Genomic DNA, 6000 nt, shown 5'->3' on the forward strand with positions numbered 1-6000 from the left:
TAATTCAATTTATTACTTGCCATTACTAGCAATTTCTGATTTTGTTTCAAAGTATTTTTTTTGTCAGTGTGTTATTTGGTCATTTTTCTTCTTCATCATCTTTTTAATATTTCTATTTAGTTTTAGTTTTATTTTCAGGTTTGGCTTTAATAACTTAAGTACTTCAGCTTAAATTATTTTATTTGTCCAACGCCACATTTCCTATTTTCTTGCAAGTGTTTCATATAATATTTATACTGCCACTTATGCCTTTAAAAAAAGTGCCTGTAGTGTTTACTTGGTTGTAAAATATGTCTTGTTTGTCAAAGTTTACATACAGTGTCATCAGCAAGTGATCTGATGCTCAGTAGCCATTCAGCAGGCCGTGTCCCTCATCTCAAACGCCTAATAACCTGCGCAAATCTATGCTAAATACACGGACAAAATCAAGAGGCCTTTTGGAGGATGCTTCAATGTTAAAAGTACCAGTATCACATCCGTCCTCCTTCAGGATTTCTTTTCAGCTCCCTGCCAAGGTTGCTGTGCGGTGGTGGATAATGCAGCATTGTGAGAGGGAATGTGTCACGTTGGCTGTGCCAGGTCCCACAGGCTGAGCCCACGTTCTCTCTCCCTAACCCAGTTCAGGATGTGCGCATTAATCCTGCGAGTCGGCCTCGGGCCACTCTGAGTTGCTGCAGGTTGGTGGAGGCGACAGATGGGGCCCGCGCTGCCGGACCTCGCAGTGAGCGGAGAGCTTGGCATCTCCGGCTGAGACGACAATGCTCCTCTTTGTACGCAAACTAGCTTACTACAAAAAAGATTAGAAAATGATGAGGCCACTGCACTCTTGTTGGTTTGCATTCATTTATATGCGTACTATGGTTAATTGTTATGGTATACCAAAAATGTATTGATGCTAACATCCTTATGGAAATGTTTGCATGGATGTGAGGTCTGTATTGGCATGGTCATATCTGTAAGGTGTTGGTGTGTGATATTCTGCTCTAACAGCATGTGTGTTCTTCATGTGGAGTTACAACCACATGTGTTAAGAGTGTGTGAGCTCTGCTGAGTCAAACGCTTGGGGTGGACAGGTGTGGGGTCTCTTTAGAAATGACTATTGCAGGAACTGAGCTCCAGAACACCGGGAAAAACAAAGCTTTTGCAACACAAACCACTGAAAGTGTCTGTATGTGTGCATTGATCTGTTGGTTAACTGGATAACTACTTAACTTACACTACCATTAAGAAATATTGGGTTCTAAATTTGATGTTTTTGGATTTAGCTGATCAGAAATACAGTACAAAATGTGATATTTTATTAGAATTTAAAATAACTATTTTCCATTTTAATATATTTTAAAATCTAATTTATTCCTGGGATAGCAAAGCTGAATTTTAAGCAACATTATTCCAGTCTTCAGTGTCACATGATCCTTCAGAGTTCATTCTAATGTACTGATTTGCTGCTCAAGAAACAATTGGTATTATTAATGTTGACACAGTTGTGCTGCTCAATATTGTTGTGGAAACTGTGACATTTTTTAATAGTCTCTGATAAATAGAAAGTTCAAAAGAACAGCATTTGTTTGAAATATAAATCTTTTGTAACATTAAAATGTCTTCACCGTCACTTTTGATCAATTTAATGTGTCCTTGCAAAAAAAATAAAAAAATACTGACTCCAGTCTTTTCAACAGAAGTGTATATGATATTTTTTCTATATGGATACCTTTTTTAATATAGATATATAAACAAATGTATATATGCAGTGTCTATCTGACCCCTAATAAGGTCACAGCATTGCACCCAGAAAAAGTGCTGACTCGCTGCTGACTAAATCCTGCCAGCATCCCACACCCTGTTGCCCACTTATCTACAGTGGGCAGAAGTGCTATTAACAGCTGGTTCTGAGAGAAAGAAACATCCGACCAAACGAGTCACATCAAGGGTTTGCTGGGCCTCCAACACTGAAAGGCAGTATAACAAGGAAATGCAAGAGTCCTGTAAAGTATAATTTCTGGTTGTGTTGAATTGTATTGACTAATTGTAAGGGATCGTGTAAAGTCAACCTGTCATTAGCACAATAAGTCTCAGATTAAGGAGTATTTCATAATAATGACTGACTGACTGATTATAGCACTTATTACCATTTAAGTGGACATGAAATCTTGATTTGAGCTGAAATTATTCTTTTTATTTGAGAAGAGAGCAAAAAGTAGAGAGACATGTCAGAAACACAGCTACTGTAGGAAATCTGTCGTTTGAGACAACTGTCAGTTGTACTGAATCATTAGTAGTCATCATGCTAAAATATTTGAACACTGAATGCCACAACTGTTCAATCAGTACCATTTCAGGCAGCTGTTTGATCAAATCACTGTATAAAAATCATAGTATACACTACACTGATTCTAAATTTAGGGTCAGCAGGCTTAAGAAATTAATACTTCTATTCTGTAAAGACAATAAATTGGATAAGACATTTCTATTGTTAGAAAATATTTCTAATTCAAATGAATGCTGTTGTTTTAAACTCTCTATTAAAGACATTTTCAAAAAATGATTACATTTAAAAATATTAAGCAGCCGTTTTCAACCCTGATAATAAGAAATGTTTCTTGTGCAGCAAATCAGCATATTATGATTTCTGAAGGATCATGTGACACTGAAGACTGGAGTAATGGTATGGTTATAAATAGACTAGAATAGAACAGAATTTAGAATAGAGTTTTTCAAAAACCATTGCTATAAATGAATTACAATCAAGTGATATTCTTCCATAGGACAAATATTAAGAGGTAAAGGATTTGTATTACTTTTTGAAGGTTTTTTAGCATGAAATGAAACGTCTCCTTCAAACATTCCAATGTCAGTTGTACAGGTTTTTGGATTTAAAAATGTTAATATAAAAATCGACAAACTCTTTAAACTCTCCTGTTCACTGATTTGCAGTTCTTCCCCATCATCGTTTAGTACAGATGACAACCCCCCCTTCTTTCTGCTACGGAAGAATCACACAAAAGAAATGTGTTTTATCTGTGCTAAAGCGAGCTCCACAGACCCCTGAATGTGTTTGTGTGCAGAACCTTGTCTGCGCCTCTCACTCCTCACCAAACAGCACCACAACCCACACACACACACACACACACACATGCGCATGCTAACATTTAAGTTGGGGTTGCATCTTCTTTTGTTGGGGGACACAGGGTGCATGGCATACCCCTCCCTAAACCAAAAATATTCCCCCACGCAGACCCCTCTCCCCCACCCCTGACAGGCTGTAGCACCACTGCATTGTCTGAAGGGCCAAGACAGGCCGCTTGTTGCTTGCCTTCTGTCTGTGTGCACAGGGCGCTCAACAATGGCTGCCTTTTAAATGAGGCAGACAACTGAAAGAAAAAAGACGTCGTCCCTCCTGCCTGCTTTTCTCACCTTTTATCTGCTCAGTCCTTGTACTTTTTTTTCCTTTTTCCTTTCTCTTTCATGTAGGACTTAATGCTCCTTTCATTCCCTCAAATTCTTTACATCTTAACTGCTGGCTGCAGTTGAATTTCCAGCCCTTTTTGGACTCTTCATGAGTGGAAATTTTCTTTCACCAAATTGTGGTGAATAGGATACTAAATGAAATATTTTATGAAAATGTTCATATTTAGCTATATTAATGTTAATGCGCATACATAAGTATACAAACATGTAAGTATTATTACACATGTATTATATTTATATTTATTGATTAACAAGACATAATATACTCACGTTAACCTGTTTTATTCAGACAGGAAGAAGAAATGAGCTGTGGGCTTTCATGTTTCTAAATTTTTTAGTCTATTTCTGTATTATTGTCAATATCAATTTGAGTTTATTTTCATATAATTTCTATTTTTATTATTATGTTTAACCTTCATGTTCTGTTGAATGTCCCAGAGACCCATATTGTGTACCAATTATAATAGCAATTTTTAAATGAACCTCATTTCCCATTCAAATTACTTTAATATGTTAATCAACACCTACACTCTTAAAAAATAAAGAGGGTTTTCACAGCAATGCCACAGAAGAACAATTTTGGGTTTCTAAAGACTGTTGCAGTGAAGAGTTTTTAATAGAACCTTTTCTTTGTGAACAACATTTTAATAATCTAAAGATCCTTTTGCAGAATAAAAAGATTGCATGGGCATTAATGGTTCTTCATCTGTTTCTTCAGGACAGAAATGTGATTGGTATTCATTCCTCAAGAAAAAAATTAATTAAAATAAATACATAAAAAATAAACAACTAACAGGAATCTCTGCATGTGTTTAACAATCGGAGTATAATTTTTCTCTGGGGGTCTCTGAGAGCCTAAATATACTTCACTTAACACAGAGGACAAAAGGGTTATCAAATTTGTTTACAATAACTTGTGTTTATAATTATTTCTCATAAGATTAGAAAGTGTCACTACATTTACATTTATTCATTTAGCTGACGCTTTTATCCAAAGCGACTTACAATTGCTATATATGTCAGAGGTCGCACGCCTCTGGAGCAACTAGGGGTTAAGTGTCTTGCTCAGGGACACATTGGTGTCTCACAGTGGATTCGAACCCGGGTCTCTCACACCAAAGGCGTGTGTCTTATCCACTGCGCCATCACCACCCCTTCACCCCATCACCACCACACTAAGAATAAACATGACACTTTATAATCTATCCAAATTTCCAAACAGAACACGAGGGTTAATGACATTCAATAAATGCACTAACTTCACAGAGCAGGGCATTTGCTGCAGCTCCTCTTCGAAGGCCAGCAAACAGAAAGTTCAAGTTCAAGTTTATTTGTATATCGCTTTTTACGATACAAATGTTGCAAAGCAGCTCAACAGGAAATTAAGTTTCCACAATATATTTATATATTGCAGAACCTTAATATATTTAACTTATGGCAAAATTTGGTAATTCTGTATATTGTCTGAGCGTTGGCATCCTCTGAGGTCATCTGAGGGGTTGGCATTATCTTTTCTCAGGTGTTCGGTCATCTCAGATCATTTAAGGGTTGGATCCAGACTGAAGCTGTTAATCCCGTGGCAGAAACAGAGAAACAAATAGAGACATAATTAGCGTAGCTGCTGTTCCATCTAAGCAAAAATGATTTGTTCAACCCAAGCTAAAGAATAATAATAATGTACATTTGATCAGATATAACTGCAGTACAATATTATAAGATGCATTATGTGAATGCTTGGCTAAAGAGATGCCGCTGCATTTTGGACTATCTGTAGCTTTATTGAAGATGCAGGACAACCACCTAGCAGTGCATTACAAGAGTCCAGTCTAGAGGTCATGAATGCATGAACTAGCTTTTCTGCATCAGAAACAGTTAGCATGTTTCGAAGCTTGGCAATGTTTCTAAGATGGAAGAATGCTGTTTTTGTAACATGGGAAATATGATTTTCAAAGGACAAGTTGCTGTCTAATATAACACCCAGATTTTTTACTTTAGAGGACGTAACAGTACATCCGTCTAGTTGCAAATTATAATCCAAGAGATTATGTGTACTATTTTTTGGTCCAATAAGTAATATCTCTGTCTTATCTGAATTTAATAGGAGGAAATTATTGGTCATCCAATCTTTTTTACACATTTTTTACACAATCTATTAGCTTAGATAGTTGAGAAGTTTCATCTGGTCTTGTTGAGATATATAGTTGAGTACCATAACAATGAAAACTAATCCCGTATTTTCTAATAATATTACCAAGGGGCAACATGTATATTGAAAATAGCAGAGGACCTAGGACAGATCCTTGTGGTACTCCATACTTTACTGGTGATAATTGAGATGACTCCCCATTTAAATGAACAAAGTGGTAGCGATCGGACAGGTAGGATCTAAACCATCTTAAAGCCTGCCCTTGAATACCAGTATAGTTTTGTAATCGATCTATGAGTGTGTCATGGTCTATAGTGTCGAATGCAGCACTAAGATCAAGTAATACTAGCAATGAGATGCAGCCTTGGTCTGAAGCAAGAAGCAAG

The sequence above is a fragment of the Barbus barbus genome, assembly GCF_936440315.1.
Source record: "Barbus barbus genome assembly, chromosome: 18".
NCBI classification, from domain to species: domain Eukaryota; kingdom Metazoa; phylum Chordata; class Actinopteri; order Cypriniformes; family Cyprinidae; genus Barbus; species Barbus barbus.